Here is a 19,975-nt window from a genome sequence, read left to right on the forward strand (position 1 = left end):
ATGAAACACAATAGGCAGGAAACTAGTTTGTTATTGTCTCATACTGCAATGTAGATTCTCTGAACCACCATCGAAACAATTTTTTATAACCGGACACAAAGTCAGACATGCAGGATTCGCTGCGGAGAGGCAGAAGACGCACACAGGGGGTCACTTTGCAAACCCATTAAAGTGAATGGGTTTGAAAACTGACTGCCAGGTTTACGTCCCCTGTCCAGTTTCTCGGGGCAGAAGATGGAATACTTGTATATACACTCTTGCCCTTAATAGGTTAACAGCAACTCCTAACGTCCATTGGGTGCTGCAAGGGGACCACCAGACCTCATCACCCCAGCAATCATTTGGGATGGGACATATGTGTTGCTTGTGGAACAAACAATATAAGATAAAAAAAAAATAACTAGCTGTATAAGGTCCAATTCACACCACTGTGCTCGAGCCAAGAAACACAGCTGTCACACACACCATGTTTTCTGACTCATACAAGGCCAGATGAATTGGTTGTAACTCCATACAGAACCAAGCATCCATATGTAACCAATAACTATAGGCACACTGTAATCTTATCTATTTTCTTTTTTCCAGATCTTTGATATTGCCGCCAATGCAGCATGGTGGGCGGCTATCATCTGTTTCCAGCTGCAAGTAGTGACATATTACACCGACTTACAGATTGGTACAATATTCATGTCATGTTTGCTATGTCATATACAGTATCTATTCTTATGGGCAACATATAATCACCATTCTAAAACCCCTATATGGAGTGTGTAAGTTATAGTAAAACACCACTATACAAAACATCTGTATTTTCTATGCCTCATTTACAAGATCTATCAGGGTCCTTATAGATGTGAACAACCCCGGTCATTCTGTATACTGTATCTGTGGTTTTTCCCACATGGGATTTTATGGTTTTATTCACCCTGTCTTCCTTGGACAGCTTTCCCAACATAAATTAAATCCGGCCTTTTTCTACAAATTCTTCCAATATAATATTAAAGGGATTTTCCAGGGTTTAGATATTGATGACCTATCCTAATATCAGATCAATGGAGGTCCAACACCTATCAGCTCTACTACGGGTTGCTGTGCTAGCACAGTGTACAGAGCCAAAAGCAGACAGCTCCATACACTGTATAGTGGCTGGGTGGGGTTACTGCAGCGTAAATGGGATCAGTGGCACAACATACAGACCTGCTTAGTTCCCATTATAGGAAGTTTATAAAGTTGTGTATGGAGGGAATATATCCTTTATTGCATACATAGTGTATAGTGTTGACATATGCCTTTGCATACACATAGGTTAATAGTGTATAGAACTTTTTTTTTTTTCCTTTCTCAGTGAGTATCTATAAAGATCTCCTTGGAAGGGGTCATGCAAATCCATGCAGATCTTCCATACTGATTGGGGTATATTTCTGTTTGTGCCAACCCACTTCCCCTTCCCTTCCACTACCCTTCCCCCTCTCTAGACTATACAATTTTCCCGTTATCACAAAAAAAAAAACTACAAAAACTGTAATAAAACTAAAAATGATAAAGTTTATTTAATGTCTACTTAATTTGTATAAAGAAAATGTTTGTTCTCGTACCATGTTAGCCAGTGGGTAGGAAATAAATAGGTACGTTCACCTGTAATGCACCTAATGTAGTGTCTTTAATAATGTGCACCAAATGTCCCACTGAAAATCTGTATGTTGGAGAGACCGGACAGCAGCTTAGACTGCGTATGAATTCACATCGCCATACAATTAGAGAGCGAAGAATGGACCTTCCTGTATCAAAACATTTCTGCAATGAGGATCATAATATCACCCATCACATGAAAATTTTGGTTTTAAGAGGGAATTTGAAATCAAAGAAAGAACAACTGATTTATGAGTGTAAATTTATGACCCTGCTTCAAACACTGGAGAAGGGGCTAAATCTGTCACATGGTTTTATGGCATCTTACAGAAATCACTGACCTGAGACCCTGAGAACTGATAAGAACCTGGAATTGTTTACATTGTTTCTACCAATTACTAATAACCCTCTTCCCCCCCCCCCCTTCCTCCTGGAATTCTATCCCTATGTGCCCTTTTGTACATAAATATGCAGCCTTCAGAAATGGTTTTTAAATTTACTTGAGAAAGGAGCCGAGAGTTCCGAAACGTTATATTCTGTCATCATTATTAGTTATCCATTAAAAAGGTATCAGCTACTGAAGACTATCAAGTTTTTTGTTTTTTTTTTATATTACTTAATTTGTAACACAAAGCACTGTACCAACCAAGGACCAACCATAGTCCAGAAATCAAAGCCAAGTGCACCTAACACATTGCAGCCGGTTTCTACCTGATAAGAACTGTTTAACCACCCCTGGAGTTTGTTATATGCTCTTTGTCATATTGTCTTTGCATTAATCTGCAAATATACTTTGGCACGTTCTCTGGCTGACTGACTTGGATCTTCCTATTGAGAGAGTATGAGTAGGAGCGAGTATGTGTGACTGGTCATCTCTAAGTCACCGCATACAACATACTGCCATCTCATGCTTTACTAATATGGTAATAGAGCAAAGGCAGTGGGGACAACCAAAAACCGCAATGCACTAAAGATCCAGATAGAATGGGGCTGCTTGTTATGCATCCTAAGTACTGGCTCAATGGACTATCTAGGGTCACACTGCTGGCTCAGCAACTGGTGGCCTGTCATAGGCCATACTATTGCCACCACATTTTATAGACTGTCATGGCCCATACTACTCCCTCTGACAGCTTTGACCTTGCATGGGCCATACTACTACCTTGGCTCAATACAGGTCGTAGGCTCAGACGTCTTAGTCTAGAGAGGAAATAGTGTGGCCCATGGTAGGTCTAGTTTATAGAAGCCGTAGTCTGGCCATAGTCTATGGAAGCAGTAGATGGGTCCAGGAAAGGCTTCATCTGCAGAGACAGTAGTCTGCACATTCCATAATCCATAGTTTTGTCCCATGACAGTTTAGTCCCATGACTAAATCATGGCCGTAAAATAACGCAGCGTTTACGATCAACGCTCCCATTGAAATCAATGGGAGCGTATACAGCCTGCAAAATCTCACACGGCGTATACGTACCACATCACGCGGCACGTTACTCCGTGTGAACTCCCCGTAAGAAAAGAGGAGTCGCTAAACAACCATTACCCTACAGTGTTTTGTCAGTGTGTCCCGCAATAGCGTGTACAATAAAGAACTAAGAGTTTCAACACATCATGAGTGCCGTTCCTGCTTTGATTCTACAATGTTTTACATCATCTTAGACTTGTACTTGCTGGAAACATTACAACCACAGAACACTCTGTATCCCACAGCTACGATGATCTGTTCTTTCCCCATAATGTTGCAGATCCTTGTTTTCACTGTGAGCCCATTTTAAGTTCTCAAGAACAGACAAATTTTTAGATTTCTTTTTGTCTTGGCATTCTAGATTGTAAATCCTTTTTACTTTGGCATTGCTGTGGCTGATAGAGGCTTTGATCTTTGTAAGACATGTTGTACTTTCTATTTTTACTGGTTTGCTAACATTAGCGTTTCATTTTTATTCATTTAATTTTCGGGAAGCAACAAAAAAATAAAAAAAATAAATCAATTTTGTACCCTGTTCATTGCTGACCTAAATATAGTCTGGAATTTTACAATAATGGGACACAAGCAGGTTATGACATAATATAAAGAAATAGCCTATACTGTATACTTAGTCTCATTGCATAGAGCATGTGGTTCTGGATCAAACGTAATGCACTTTAATGAAAGATGTGGGTTTTTTTCTGTTTGAAAATCCCCCTCTAGGGGGCCACATGGTGCAGCCTTGCAGCACTGGAGTCCTAGGTTCAAATCGTGCCAAGGGTAAAAAACCATCTGCAAGGAGTTTGTATGTTCTCCCCGTGTTTGCATGGATTTCCATCCCATATTCCAAAAAGACATACTGATAGGGACAAATGTACATTGGAAGCTCTATGAGGGGCTCACAATCTACATAAAAAAAAATAAAAAAAATCCCCCTCTAAAGTTCCTACCACTAGGTGTCTCCCTTTTGGCTAATGCAAAGTTCAATCACTGTTGTTAGGCAAGGTTGGTCCATAGATATATAAGATAAGCAGGACGGAAATACAGTGAGTAAATAGGAAGGTTCTTTGCTCTTTTCTCACAGTGAAAGGAGAGAAGAGAGGCTGATTCCAAAATTTCTTATGGACAATATGGAAAATCAAATATGATTATGATATCAAATGATATGTAAAGTATGTCTGTTGCTCATCATAATAGTATGAACCATTGTGGGAGAGGTGAGCTGTTTGAAGAGACTGCAGGTTTCGGATGAGCATTGCAGCCTCTTTAGTACTTACCATACATTTCTATAGCGACTGTGCTTGGTATCTCATCTTGGCTCATTCACTTGAGTGGGACTGAGCTGTGAACAGGCCGCGTGATTAATGAACATGACATCACATGGCCTATGAAGCAGGCCATTGCCACTTCAAACAGCTGATCCGTGGTTGTCTCTGGTGTCGGAGCCCAGGTGATCTTCAATTCATGATCTATAGTAAGAATAATCACTTAATAAATCTCAGAAAATGCCCTGAGGTTTAAGGTCCAGGATGCAGAAAATGGTTTCGCCTGCTGCGGCATCAAACACTGAAAAAGTAAAAATAAAAAAAGCTGCAGAAAAGCTGCATTTTCAAAAATGCATGAGTTTTTGCAAAAAGCAGTATGACAATGGTACAGAAAAAAATGCCACGTTTTTACTGCGTTTTTTTTTTATCTGCTGCGTTTTGCTACATGGAGCCTTAGGCTAAAAGGAATGCACATAAATCACTTGACTGCAGTTCATCACTATTTACATTCCATTTATGGTACATAAACGCCTTTCTGTCAGTACCCAAATTACCGCACCACGTTACACCGCCCCACAAAATAACATCAGCAATGACAGCTAAAGGAATGCTAACAATGGCTGTATACCGCATGAGCTATAGACATGATGTCAGTGCAGATGGGGTACAGAAGCCTAGCAGTATCAAAAGACTGCTGAGGAGACATTGGAATGGGTTAAATTTTGGTAATGTAAGTATAATACAAAGTTGGAATTAGGGGAACAGTGCAGCGAATGTAAATGTTAAATCTGATGAAAAAATACTCATTTAACCAAAAATGGAGATCTAGCTGTAACAGTAAAAAACAGCTAAGGCCTGGTTTTCATCTGGATTCTGGGATTCTGTCCCCCTATCCACATGAAAAATGCAGAGAGAAAAGTCCTGCAAGTAGCACTTTTCTCTCCACATTTTTCGAGCGGGAACTGAGCGGAAACCACAAAGTCCACGTTTTAGTCTAAGGGGTCTGCAGGGTTCCTAAAGTAACTGCTTTTTTAATGAGGATTAGGTTTCCATTGAGGGGCTCCCATACCTCCCAACCGTCCCGGATTCCACGGGACATTCACAGATTCGGTGCTCTGTCCCGCGGTCTCGGTTGGCGGGAAGTATGTCCCGGTTTCAACGCAAGTAAAAAAAGCAAGGAACAGCACCGAGCTGCATATGGTGAAGTACCGAATGGGAAAGTAGGAGATAAGTATGAAAGATTGATCAGCTGTGCACAGCTCATTCACTGACCAGTAAGTCTATACATATGAAAAAGGGCAGTATGCCCGAAACGCGTAGTGTCTCTTTCGATACAAATAAAAATTACCTATTGTTGATGTTGGACTGAGCGCGATGATCCTCCTTTTTCTCTGGTCCTCTCCCGGTTTCAACTCAGATCTGCGTCTGTAGTTGAATACATACTCAAGTTGAATACATCCACTAGCCACTGCACTCCAGCTAGTGGATGTGTAGATGCAATGTGATGACGTCACTTCGCGCCTACAACTCTGTTAGTGAAACTGCGGAGAGAGCTGCGGGGGAGTGTTGGAAGGGTGAGTATAAGTGTTTTTTTTGTGTGTTAAACATTGAGGTAGAACATAATGGAGGGGGCCCATGAAACTGGGGGCACATGAAAAATGAATGAGAATAGGCGGAGTCAACATAAATGTGGGTGGAGCTAAACTTGCCGGGGCGTGCTGTGCGTGCCGCACATTTTGTCCCTCTTTCAGTTCTTCAAAAGTTAGGAGGTATGGGCTCCCCATGCGCAGATGTGAACCTTGCCTAGTAAGAAAAACACACTGGGATGATTTTTCATGACTGGTAATATCGCCTGCGCCAGCGGAGAATGCGCTGAATTTATGAAGAGATGCATTTTTATAAAATGATGCTTTTTCCTGCCTCCTGCTTGTAAGAGCTGACAGGGAGAAACAATCACAAACAGGACAAACTATCACAAGTAAGAGGCAGAGGAGACAGACTGAAGTAACATCAAAAAGAAAACACTGAGACTCTGGAGTGGGAGTTTGAGGGCAAAAGTTCTATATCATTGATCTATGTGACTTTGTCCTCTATGACTATAACAAGCCAAAAGCATCACAGAACTAAATTGTACTGGAAGAAAGAATCAAAATGTCAGACGAACCATTAAAGGCACATCAACTAAAATAGTATTGGCACTGTTTGAAAAATCATGTGATGCTTCTCTAATTTGTGTTATTAACAGCACTTGTTACTTACCTGAAGCACCTAACAGGTGGTGGCAATAACTAAATCACACTTGCAGCCAGTTGAAATGGATTAAAGTTGACTCAACCTCTGTCCTGGGTCCTTGTGTGTACCACATTGAGCATGGAGAAAAGAAAGAAGACCAAAGAACTGTCTGAGGACTTGAGAAGCAAAATTGTGAGGAAGCATGAGCAATGTCAAGGCTACAAGTCCATCTCCAAAGACCTGAATGTTCCTGTGTCTACCGTGCGCAGTGTCATCAAGAAGTTTAAAGCCCATGGCACTGTGGCTAACCTCCCTAGATGTGGACGGAAAAGAAAAATTGACGAGAAATTTCAACACAAGATTGTGCAGATGGTGGATAAAGAACCTCGACTAACATCCAAACAAGTTCAAGCTGCCCTGCAGTCCGAGGGTACAACAGGGTCAACCCGTACTATCCGTCGGGCATCTGAATGAAAAGGGACTGTATGGTAGGAGACCCAGGAAGACCCCACTTCTTACCCAGAGACATAAAAAAGCCAGGCTGGAGTTTGCCAAAACTTACCTGAAAAAGTCAAAAATGTTTTGGAAGAATGTTCTCTGGTCAGATGAGACAAAAGTAGGAAAAGGCATCAACATAGAGTTTACAGGAAAAAAAAAAAAGAGCCTTCAAAGAAAAGAACACGGTCCCTACAGTCAAACATGGCGGAGGTTCCCTGATGTTTTGGGGTTGCTTTGCTGCCTCTGGCACTGGACTGCTTGACCGTGTGCATGGCATTATGAAGTCTGAAGACTACCAACACATTGTGCAGCATAATGTGGGGCCCAGTGTGAGAAAGCTGGGTCTCCCTCAGAGGTCATGGGTCTTCCAGCAGAACAATGACCCAAAACACACTTCAAAAAGCACTAGAAAATGGTTTGAGAGAAAGCACCGGAGACTTGTAAAGTGGCAGCAATGAGTCCAGACCTGAATCCCATAGAACACCTGTGGGGGAGAGATCTCTTGACGGCAGTTTGGAGAAGGCCTCCTCAAACTCATTGATGGTTATCGGAAGCGGTTGTGCGCAGTTATTGTCTCTAAAGGTTGTGCTACCAAGTATTAGGCTGAGGGCGCCAATACTTTTGTCCATTTTTGGAGTTTTCTGTAAAATGATCAATGATTTGACTTTTTTTTTCATTCTCTTTTGTGTTTTTTCATTGCAAGCAAAATAAATGAAGATATTAATACCAAAGAGTTTGTGCTTGCAATCATTTTCTGGAAGAACATGAGTATTATCTGACTCCCTATCTCAGCCCTTATCAGCCAAATTCAATTAAACCGACTGATAAGAGGAAGAGCAGGAAATAAGAGCTCAGAAATCCTGGAGCTCTCAATTCCCCCCCTATCTGAGTGACTCTGTTGCTTGTCTCTGGCAGAGACATGCACAGCACAGAGCTGCTCCCAGCACTCAGCCCCTCCCCCCCCCCAGAGCAGAGAGCTACATCACTTGGGGACTGAGCAGACAAGCTCAGCACGGCCCCATGGCCATAGAATCCGAGTGTAAACAATGAAGTGAACAAATTAAGATAACGGTCAAACAAAGCAGTTTTGAAAAAGCAATGCATTTAGGAAATGTCTTAAATCCACATAAACTAGCAGTATAGATAGGATCCTTGTTATGGGACAACTCCTTTAATGTATTTTGGTCATTTTGCTTTTCCCCACAAAATAACAACAAAAAGTGATTAGAAAGCCATACATACCAAACATTGGTACCAATAAAAAGTCCAATTTGTCCCGCAAATAAAAAGCCCTGACATATCTCTGGCAGCAGTACAGGAAAAAGGTTATCAGCATCAGAATACAGTGACCCAGGCAAAATCCTTCATTTTCAAAAAGTGAAGTTTTTATTTGCAAAAGTAGAAAAACCTAATAAAACCAATATAAAAAAGCATTGTCGTAATCGTAATGACCCACCAGACAAAGATGCATTGTAAACGCTGTAAAAACAAAATGTAAAAAATGATGATAGAATTATGGGTTATTTCACATGGACCCTGAAAAATGTAAATAAAAGCTAATGAAAAACATTATATGTACCCCAAAATTGTAGCAAACAAAAGTACAACTCAAAGAATCAGCCCTCACATAGTTATGTCTACAGAAAAATAAAAAAGTTATGAATTTTGGTCTTTAATAAACTACATAAATGGACAATCCCTTTAATTATAGGGCCATTATATAATTATTAATATTATGTAATGAATTAGATGTATATTTACTATATTATATTGTTTGTGTTGTATTGTATTATATAACATCGGCAGGTAGAAGGGGAGGATATAGAAGGGATCATTTTTATCAGCGAGTACAATATACATTTTGATAGTCACTAGTTAAAGGGGTATTCCCATAATAGGTTCACCAACCTGCAGGCTCTGTGCTCTGTTCACTTCCTGGTTTTCTCGGCACATTGGTGGGCGGGGTTTCACTTGCTCTGCTATCTGCTATGTTTGCAGTCAGTAATGAGGGATTGGTTGTAAATGCATTACCACAGTATAAAGCTGATGTAGCAGAGCTGGATTTGAGTCAGCTTGCATTATATACAGAGGTAACGGACTCCTTATCTCAGCCCTTATGAGCCAAATTCAATTAAAATCAGAATCAAAAATGCCGGAGCATTCACCTCCCCCCTCCCCTATCTGAGGAGCTCCGTTACTTGTCAGACATAAACAGCTCAGAGCTGCTGCCGAACACTCAGCCCCTCCCCCCCCCTGAGAGCAAGCAGCTACATCACTTGGGAACTGAGCAGATAAGCCCAATGGCCATAGAAACTGAGTGTAAACAATGAAGTGAATAAATTAAGATAGCAGCCAAACAAAGCAGTTTTGATAAAGCAATGTATTTAGGAAAAGTCTTAAATCCACATTAACTAGCAGTATAGATGTTTTTCATGGGACAACCCCTTTAAGAAAAAAAAAATTAATTTTCGCTATAGTTTTCGCTATAAATATTTGTCTGATTCTCTAATTTGACAACTTGGAAGATAATGATTCAGAAAGAATGAGCCTGCTGAGTATTTCTCCATAAACCGTTATTGAGCCATTTATTGATGTATTCTCCTATTGTGATTATAATATTTTTAGAAATTAGTTTTTGATGGATTTGAAATGAAAAATGAGTTAAGTTAACCGGTAAGAATATTCAGATATCAATTTTTAATATTTTTACAGTTTGAGGGAGCTTTCACACGGAGTTACGCTCCGCTCGTTCAGACACGTAAACACGTGTCAAAGTGACCGCTGTATAACACAATCCCATAGACTTCAACGTGTGCCGGTTTTACACGCGCTACACATTGAAATCGATGGGTTTGTGATTTCATTGTGTAGCGCGCATAAAACATTGAAGTCTATAGGATTGTGTTTTACAGCGGTCACTTTGACACATGTTTACGCATCTGAATGAGCGGAGTGTAAACTTCCTGTAAATGCTCCCTGAGGCTAAGGACCCATGTTGTGAAAGCACTGTGATTTGGCCAGGGTGGAAACATTGTGGCAAAAAATGCAGCATTTTACATTACCTGCAAAGTGGATGGGATTCTGGCTAATCTCATCCACACATCGACAGAAAAAAATCTGCAACGGAAATGCTGCGATTTCAAAAAACGTTGCATCTTTGTAAATCCGGCATTTAAATGATATCTATGGACACGATGGCGTTTTCAATGTAAGTATAATAGGGACAGAAAGTCCAGAGGAAAGAAGAAAATTTTTCTATGGAAAGCAATGTGGATGCCATAATGCCATTTCTGCCATGTTTTTTTCTGCAGTGCTTTTTGGCTATGACCCACTATATGGGGTCTTAGCCTTAGAAGACTTACTTAGCCTTAGGATGAGACCCCACGTTGCAGAAACGCAGCTTTTTTGTTGCAGATTTTGCTGCAGTTTTTCAAGCCAAAGCTAGGAGTGGATTGAGCTGAAGGGACAAGTTAAGAACATCCTATGTATTTCCCATTTCCATTGTAGCTGTTCCTAGATTTGGCTCAAAAAAACGCAGTAAAATCTTCAGCAAAAGAAGCTGCGTTTCCGCAACGTGGGGCCTCAGCCTCATACTACTACTTCAGGTAGGATTTGGCATAAAAGGTTCAAATGTGGCTTGAGATGTGACATTATTGACCAAAAATATGCCAAAATGTTGGTCTATTATTTTCTGGAAGCTATGCTTTAGGGAGCCTTCACACGGAGTATACGCTCCGCTCATTCTGATTCGTTCAGAAAGAGCGTGTAAAAACCAGATCCCATTGATTTCTATGGGTGCCGGCATACATGCGCTCCCCATTGAAATCAATGGGAGGCTTTTTTACCTATTGCTTTCGATGTGATATGCGCGTATGCCGGCACCCATAGAAATCAATGAGATCTGGTTTTTACACGCTTACGAGTTTTACGTTCAGAATGAGCGGAGCGTAACTCCGTGTGAAGGCTCCCTATGGCTGCTTTCATACGGTCAGTGTTTGGTCAGTGAATTTCATCAGTGATTGTGAGCCAAAACTAGGAGTGGGATAAAAACACTGAACAGGTACAAATATTTCTATTATACTTGATCTCTGTGTAGTCTATATTCCTAATTTTCGCTCACAAACACTGAACAAAATCACTGACTAAACACTATCGTGTGAAAGCAGCCTTATGCTAGGTTCACACCAGCGTTCTTCTTTCCGTTCTGTGCTTTCCGTCTTCTGCATGCCAGAAGACGCAAAGCACAGACCGGGTCCGGCCGTGAGTGGCGGTGAGCGTTTTGCGCTCTCCGCCGCGAAACCGGATTTTTTAATCCGGACACAGAGTACTGCATGTCCGAATTAAAAAACCTGGTTTCGCAGCGGAGAGCGCAAAACGCTCACCGCCGCTCACGGCCGGACATCTCTCTCACCCATTCAAATGAATGGGTGAGAGAGACTCCTGCAGGTTTCCGTATCCTGCCTCTGTTTTATACAGGAAACGGAAACCTGCACAACGGAGAGGGATACGCAGATGTGAACAAGCCCTTACACTTATTGCATGTATATTGGACACAAAATAATTTTTTGCAATATTTATTAAAAATTCTGAAAAATTTTCATTCTGCCGTCGGGTTGACTGGTAGATCCCTGATATAAAGTTGACAATACACATGAGATATTTATCTGCAGGTGGAAAACTCAGTTTATCTTAATAGCATCTATTATTATTGTTTTGCATGTGGTCACCACAGATCTCAAGGTAAGTTCTACAGATAAATATCTTATGTGTAATTATTAGAGATGAGCGAGTAGTATTCGATCGAGTAGGTATTCGATCGAATACTACGGTATTCGAAATACTCGTACTCGATCGAGTACCACTCACTGTTCGAATGGAAAAGTTTGATGCAGAACCAGCATTGATTGGCCGAATGCTATACAGTCGGCCAATCAATGCTGGTTCTTCTCCTACCTTTAGAAGTCTTCTACATGCTGCTTCCCCGCGGCGTCTTCCGGCTCTGAATTCACTCTGCCAGGCATTGGGCCTGGGCAGAGCCAACTGCGCATGTCCGCTTGTAGTGCGGGCATGCACAGTCAGCTCTGCCCAGGCCCGATGCCTGGCAGAGTGGTTTCAGAGCCAGAAGACGCCGCGGGGACGCTGCACGGAGAAGACTTCTCAGAGGATCCAGCCCGACCCTCACTCGTGGACTTGGTAAGTATAATTTGATCGAACGTTGCCTACCCCTGAAACGAGCATTTCGCCCCCTAGACTATAATAGGGTTCGATATTCGATTCGAGTAGTCGAATATTGAGGGGCTACTCGAAACGAATATCGAACCTCAGACATTTTACTGTTCGCTCATCTCTAGTAATTATGCCAAACATTCAGATGAAATTGTACATTTTAGACAAAAGTCTGATGTATATGGCCAGTTTTATTCTCCTTACCCTAGTGGCAAAGTCCGATTCATTGTCATGTGGTAACTGTAGCCAATCCCTGGTCTTAGCAGCACCAGTCATGTGACAGTGAGCAGGGCACCATCACTAATGCATACCTCCCAACTTTTGAAGAACCGAAAGAGGGACAAAATGTGCAAATTTAGCCCCGCCCACTTTTTGTGTTGACTCCACCCACTCATTAATTTTTCAGGTGCCCGCACAGAGTATAATCCTCCTATATGTCCCCCCTCTATCTCTCCCCCAGTTTCATATACACCCTTCATCTGCCCCCAGTTTCATGTCTCCTCCATCTCTGTCCCCAGATTCATGTCCCCCATCTCTGCCCCCAGTTTCATGTCCCTCCATCTCTGCCCCCAGATTCATGTCCCCTCCATCTCTGCCCCAGATTCATGTCCCCTCCATCTCTGCCCCCAGATTCATGTCCCATCTCTTCCCCCAGATTCATGTCCCCTCCATCTCTGCCCCCAGATTCATGTCCCCTCCATCTCTGCCCCCAGATTCATGTCCCCTCCATCTCTGCCCCCAGATTCATGTCCCCCATCTCTGCCCCCAGATTCATGTCCCCTCCATCTCTGCCCCCAGATTCATGTCCCTCCATCTCTGCCCCCAGATTCATGTCCTCTCCATCTCTGCCCCCAGATTCATGTCCTCTCCATCTCTGCCCCCAGATTCATGTCCCCTCCATCTCTGCCCCCAGATTCATGTCCCCACATCTCTGCCCCCAGTGTCATGCCGTCCTCTCCTTCATCTGCCCCCAGTTTCACGTTCCACCTTAGTGTACACATTACACTTACCTTCTCCTTCGCTCCCTCACTGCTCTCTGTGCACCTCTCTCTCTCTCGCTGACACAATTGTAGACGCGATGTGACTTCATCACATTGCATCTACACAGCCAGTAGGCGACGTGCAGTGGCGAAGCAAGGAGCTGACCTGTGTCAGCTCCTTGCTTTAGCCGTGTATGTGTTCAACTCAGATCTGTGTCCTCTGGACGAAGATCTGAGTTGAAATCGGGACATACCTCCCTCCAACTGGGACTGTGGGACACGTCACCGAAATTGTGAATGTCCCGGGGAAATCGGGACGGTTGGGAGGTATGCTAATGGTCTGTCAGGGAGCAGAAACATAGTGGACGGGAACCATGGCGCCAGTGGCATAACTAGAGGCTTAAGGGCCCTGGGTGCAAAAGTCCAGCTTGGGCCCCCCACAACCTCTGTTCTTGACTATACTCTGACCAATGGACTAGTGGTAGATGGGACCACTGTGATTATGGGCCCCCAAGGATAACTTCACACGGCGGAAAGTGTAGAGGATCCGCCAGCGGCTTCTTAGTGCGGCTTGCCGCGATGGGTTGCCGATGCAGTGCATTGCAGCATCCCGCTCCTGATTGGACCCGGATGAATGGGCCTCAGCAGGAGGGTGTCTCGAGCTGCAGATGTCACGGCTGACTCAGCTGCGGGATTCGCGTGAAGATGTCATGTCTAGAGATGAGCGAGTACTATTCAAAACTCCCATTTCGAATAGCATGCACCCATAGGAATGAATGGACGCTTCCGTTCATTCTTACGGGTGCGTGCTATTCGAAACAGCTGTTTCAAGTAGTACTCGCTCATCTCTAGTCATGTCGCATTTTTTTTACTGTAGTGGAAAAAAACTGCCAGTGACTCCTATTGAAATGAATGGGAGGCGTTTTTTTGCAGCTGGATTTTGAAGCAGATTCCGCATCAAAGGCGGGACACTCAAAGGCGAGAACTGTCTTTTTGGCTTATTTCCTACGTTAACCGGTTAAGGACCGCTGGCCGTAAATTTACGGCCAGCAGTCCTGGTCTCTAAGACCAGCCGATTGTAAATTTACGGCCGGTCTTCAGAGACTCACTAGGCAGGGGGTGGGGCGGGGGGAGGGCAGGTATTAGGTGTTACTAACACCTAACCACCCCCTCAACAACATTCAGTCGGACTCAGTTCCGACTGAACGTTTTAACCCTTTCGATCGTGCCGTGAAACATCACGGCGCGATCGAAAGGGATCCGCCGCATATTGAAGCTGATCGGCACCCCCCGCGGCGAGATCGGGGGGTGCCGATGTCAGTAAAAGGTAGTCTGGGGTCTGGCCAGTGACCCCAGACTACCGGAGCCCTCACATACCTGGTTGATCCTGCCGACCGATGGAGGAAGTGAGCGATGTGTCTCACTTCCTCTGCTGCTTGCAGGACACGAGCAGGCTCATGTCCTGCTCGTGTCCTGCAAGCTACTATACAAAATCAGTTGATGCTTTCATGAAAGCATCAACTGATTCAAGTGTCCTAAAGTGACACATGAAAAAGTTAAAAAAAAAAAAGTTAAAAAAAAAGTAAAGTGTATGAAAAAAGTAATAAAGTTATAAAGCCCAAAAATCCCTTTTTCTCTATACAAAATGAACTATGTAAAAAAGTACTAAAAATTAATAAAAACAATGCATATTTGGTATCGCCGCGTCCGTAACAACCTGTACAATAAAACTGAAATAATATTTAATGTATACGGTGTACATCTGAAAAAAAAACCGGAAAAAAAACGCCAGAAGTAGTGATTTTTCACCATATCACCTTACAAAATATGCTATAAAAAGTGATCAAAAAATCATATGCACCCCACAACAGTACCAATAAAAAGCGCAGGTTGTCCCGCAAAAAATAAGCCCTCAACCAACACTGTCAACCGAAAAATAAAAATGTTACGCCTCTCATAAGATGGCGATGCAAAAATCACTGATTTATGTCCCCAAATGTGTTTTTGTTCTGCAGAATTAGTATCGCATAAAAAAATAGTATAAATGAGGTATCGCCGTAACCGTACCGACCCGCAGAATAAAGGTCACATGTTACTTTTACTGTGCGCTGCATGGCGAAAAATTTAAAGGGTACAACTCAATGCCAGGATTTTATTTTTTTTTAAATCCAGCAAGAAAGAGTTAATAAAATGTATTCAGTATGTTGTAGGCACCCAAAAATGGTGTCATTACAAAATATATCACATCCCGCAAACAACAAGCCCTTATATGGCCGCGTCACCAAAAGAATAAAGAAAATATAGCATCTACCAATGTGAAGACAAAAAAACCCAAAATCGCCAAATTATTAGAATACAACTGGCGGCGTCAGGAAGGGAATGTATAAGCTGTGTCAGTGTACTTCAGGGGACACCCCAGATTTACAGTTTACAAGGGAAAGACACCAGAAGTGACCCCCAAAATGAGCCCCAGAGTGACTCCCCCAATCATAGGAGCTACTGGGACATAGTAGGGAATTTGGTGTCTGCAATGTACTCCGCACCGCTTACACATTCCCTCTTCGCCATCCGCTGTGCAGTCATGTCCGGGATACTAATACTCACTACACCCCCTGAGAAATTCTTTGAGGGGTGCAGTTTTCAAAATGGGGTCACTCCTTTGGGGAATCCACTTTTCTGGTACCTTACAGGCTCTACAAACATGGCATGGCGTCCAGATACCAAACATCTGAATCTGTACTCCAAAAGCCTCATCGCGCTCCTTCCCTTCTGCGCCCTGCTGTGCGCCCAAACTGCAGTTTATGCCACATGTATGACACATGTATGACACTGGTGTACCCGGGATAACGGACGTAATGTCATATGTGGGTATAAACTGATATTAGGGCACAGCCGGACACAGAAGGGAAGAAGGGTTATTGGGTTTTTGGAGCGCAGACGGTTTGGTTTTTGGATGCCATGACACTTTTGCAGAGACCCTAAACTTGCCCCTACAAAATGGGGTTTACAGTTACCTCCAGGTCTCTCCAAAAGGAACATGGCCCCCAGAAAGTCCCTCTAAATCTGTACCCCAAAAGCTAAAAAGCGCAGTGCTCCTTCCCTTCTGAGCCCTCCTGTGTGCCCAAGCAGCAGTTTACACCCACATATATATATTTTTTGCCCCTCGGGATGGCCCCTTAATAGTTTTAGGAGTGCAGGTCTCTGACAACACAAAGTGGGTGCAATGTATGGGGCACCGAAATGGCATATTTCTTTCAAAATTTAAATTTTCATTTTGGACATTCATTTTTTGGAAGCATTTTAGGCACAAAATGATAATACCCCTTGATTCATTCCTTGACAGGTGTAGTTTCTAAAATGGGGTCACTTTTGAGGGGTTTCCATTGTATTGATACTTTAGGGGCTCAGCAAATGCGACATGGCACCTGAAAACTATTCCAGCCACATCTGCCCTCCAAAATCCAAATAGCTCTCTTTCCATTCTGAGCCCCACCATGTACCCATACAGCAGATTATGGCCACATATGGGGTATTGCCGTGTTCAGGAGAAATTTTGTAACAAACTGTGGGGGGCTTTTAATTCTTTAACTACTTGCAAAATTAAAAATATGGCGCTAAATGGACGATTCATTGGGAAAAAAAGTAATTTTTCATTTTTACATCCCAATGTTAATAAAATCTGTGAAACAGCTGTGAGGCCAAAATGCTCAGTATACCCCTAGATAAATTCTATGAGTGGTGTAGTTTCCAAAATGGGGTCACTTTTAGGGGGTTTCCACTGTATTGGTACGTTAGGGGCTCTGCAAATGCGACATGGGACTTGAAAAATATTCCAGCAAAATCTGTCCTTCAAAAGCCAAATAGCTCTCTTTCCATTCTGAGCCCCACCATGTTCCCATACAGCAGATTATTACCACATATGGGGCATTTCTGTGTTCAGGAGAAATTGTGTAACAAACTTTATGGAGCTTTTTCCCCTTTATCCTCTTGTGAAAATGAAAAATTTGGGGCTAAATTGACAGTTTGTTGGAAAAAAAGTAATTTTTCATTTTCATGCCCCAATGTTAATAAAATCTGTGAAAAAGCTGTAGGGTCAAAATGCTCACTCTACCCTTTAATATGTTCTGTGGGGGGTGTAGTTTCCAAAATGGGGTCACTTTTAGGGGGTTTCCACTGTATTGGTACTCTAGGGGCTCTGCAAATGAGACATGGCACCTAAAATTATTCCAGCAAAATCTGCCATCCAAAAGCCAAATAGCGCTCTTTCCATTCCAAGCCCCGCCATGTTCCCATACAGCAGAATATGGCCACACATGGGGTATTGCCGTGTTCAGGAGAAATTGTGTAACAAACTGTGGGGGGCTTTTAGTCCTTTATCCCTTTGTGAAAATTAAAACTTTGGGGATAAAGTGACATTTTAGTAATTTTTCATTTACACATCCCAATGTTAGTAAAATCTGTGAAACAACTGTAGGGTCAAAATGCTGACTATACCCCTTGATGAATTCTGTGAGGGGTGTAGATTCTAAAATGGGGTCACTTTTGGGGGGTTTCCATTGTTTTGGTACTCTAGGGGCTCTGCAAATGAGGCATGGTGCCTGAAAATTATTCCAGCAAAATCTGCTGTTCACACACCCAGTGTCGCTCCTTCCCTTCCATGCACTGCCGTGTGCCCAAAAATCAGTTTACACCCACATGTGGGGTATTTCTGTGCACGGGAGAAATTGCATAACAAAATGTGAGATGCATTTTCTCCTTTAACCCTTTGTGAATGTGTTAATTTTAGGTCTAAATGAATGTATTAATGAAAAAAAATAAAATGTCTAAATTTCACTGCCATATTATTTTTATTCTTATGAAAAACTTAAAGTGTTAACAAACATCCCAAATGCTGTTTTGAATAATTTGAGGGGTGTAGTTTTGAAAATGGGGTGATTTATGGGGGTTTCTATTATACAGGCCTTTATAATTCCTTACAGAACTGAAGCGGTCCCTAAAAAATTGGTTTGGGGAATTTTCTTGCAAATCTAGAAAATCGCTGTTACACTTGTAAGCCTTGTAACGTCCAAAATAAATTAAAAGACAATCAAAAGATGATGCCGATATAAAGCAGAGATATGGGAGATAATATTTATTTATGTATTTGGGTGGTATGACTATCTGCCTGAAAAGCAGAGAATTTCACATTTTGAAAATTGCAATTTTTTCCAAATTTCCATCATATTTCCTAGTTTTTTTTATAAATAAATACACAAATATTGATTAATATTTACCACTAACATGAAGTATAATGTGTTACGAAAAAAACAGTCTCAAAACCACTTGTGTAAGTTAAACCGTCTCAAAGTTATTGCCATTTAAAGTGACACATGTCAGTTTTGAAAAAAAAGGCCTGGTCTTTAACATACTTTTGGGCCTGGTCCTTAACCGGTTAAATCAATTTTCTTTCGCCTTCGGCGACCTGTTTAACTCTTTATTGACTACCATATGTCAATTTTTGCTTGCGGATTGGAAGAAAACCTTTTCGTAGCATTGGCAGGAGCTTCTGTCTTCTCATGGTAATGACATATGACAGGTAGTCAATAGTGAAGAGCTCAGCAGTCAATTATTAGTCAGCCCTGTGTATCTGATAAAACTCATCTGATCTGTCACAATCTGTGGGGTTGTGAAAAGTGACCGTGCTGTACCATTGTCAATAAAGTTTCATTGAGGAAAAAAAAAACTGAAAAAAAAGGGAGTGAAAAGAAAAGTGCCACGACTCCAGAGAGTCAGTAGAGAGGCTGAGCCGGCTCAGTGAGAGGCAGAGAGACTGCGAGCAGGCAGGAGGGATCCCCGCAGCAGACTGTCAGCACCTCTAAGGTAAGTCAGCTGCAGGCTGCTACATGCACGCCCGGGCAATGACAAGCTGCCATACAGAGGGACAGAGATGCCCAAGGTCCCATACACATGTAGTTATCTGACACAGATCGTGCATGGATAGCATCGCATCGATCACTGCTGCTGCTTTAGCTCCTATTATAACCCCCTGCTCCGATCACATCTGTCTATGACATAGAATCATCGCTCAATGTGGTCGCACAATTCAAGTTGGGGTAATTTTTGCCACGTGGAACGACAAGTCCCAGAACGACAGGAGGATTTGATTTAAAGAGCAGATCTGCTGGCACTTGTAGTCCTCCAGCTGGTCTTGTATGAATGAGACTGGGTTAGCTATGGGGCAGGCTGGATACAGGGGATCACGTATGGAATTGGCATCTGGAGCAGGGAGGGGTGGTGTCTGATCCCTCTACGTGTCAGTCTGGGGGGATCCCAAAAAAAGTGCATTGGTGTGCGGCGGCTTTTAGGGAACTTTAGAGAAGTTCCCAGGCTGTGATGGGGAGGATCGGTCTGTGCACTGATCAGTAATGGAGGTCGTGCAGACTGCTCAGGGGTAGTGTGCGGGCTCCTGCGCCGGAGTGCAGCTCTGGAGGCGGCTACGTGTCCACATCTCCTCGGAGGGACACGTCTGCTTAACCCATCTAGCGGTCTGGAAAGATCAGGCTAATCTGCATGCTATAGAGCGGGGGCGGGGCCTGGCTGGCATGCAGCAAGGCGAGGGGCGGGGCTACATTAGCATACAGGACGCTCGGCCTCTCTCTGTCCCGCCGCCGGCTGCGCTCTCTCTCTCTCTCCTTTGCCTTCAT

General features: G+C 42.8%; 2 protein-coding genes across 3 annotated transcripts in view; both read left to right on the top strand.

The window, feature by feature from the left end:
- The window catches only part of LOC142197275 (cystatin-like), a 376,276-nt gene that overhangs the window by 200,034 nt on the left and 156,267 nt on the right, over positions 1 to 19,975 (top strand). The gene's annotated exons all lie outside the window — the stretch shown is intronic.
- RRBP1 (ribosome binding protein 1) overlaps positions 19,072 to 19,975 on the top strand; it is a 49,995-nt gene continuing 49,091 nt past the window's right edge. For both annotated transcript variants that reach the window (XM_075267406.1, XM_075267407.1), the window contains exon 1: positions 19,072 to 19,151. The gene's annotated coding sequence lies outside the window, so the exon portion shown is untranslated. The remainder of the gene's footprint in view (positions 19,152 to 19,975) is intronic.

The sequence above is a fragment of the Leptodactylus fuscus genome, chromosome 3 (genome assembly GCF_031893055.1).
Source record: "Leptodactylus fuscus isolate aLepFus1 chromosome 3, aLepFus1.hap2, whole genome shotgun sequence".
In the NCBI taxonomy this organism is placed as follows: Eukaryota; Metazoa; Chordata; class Amphibia; order Anura; family Leptodactylidae; genus Leptodactylus; species Leptodactylus fuscus.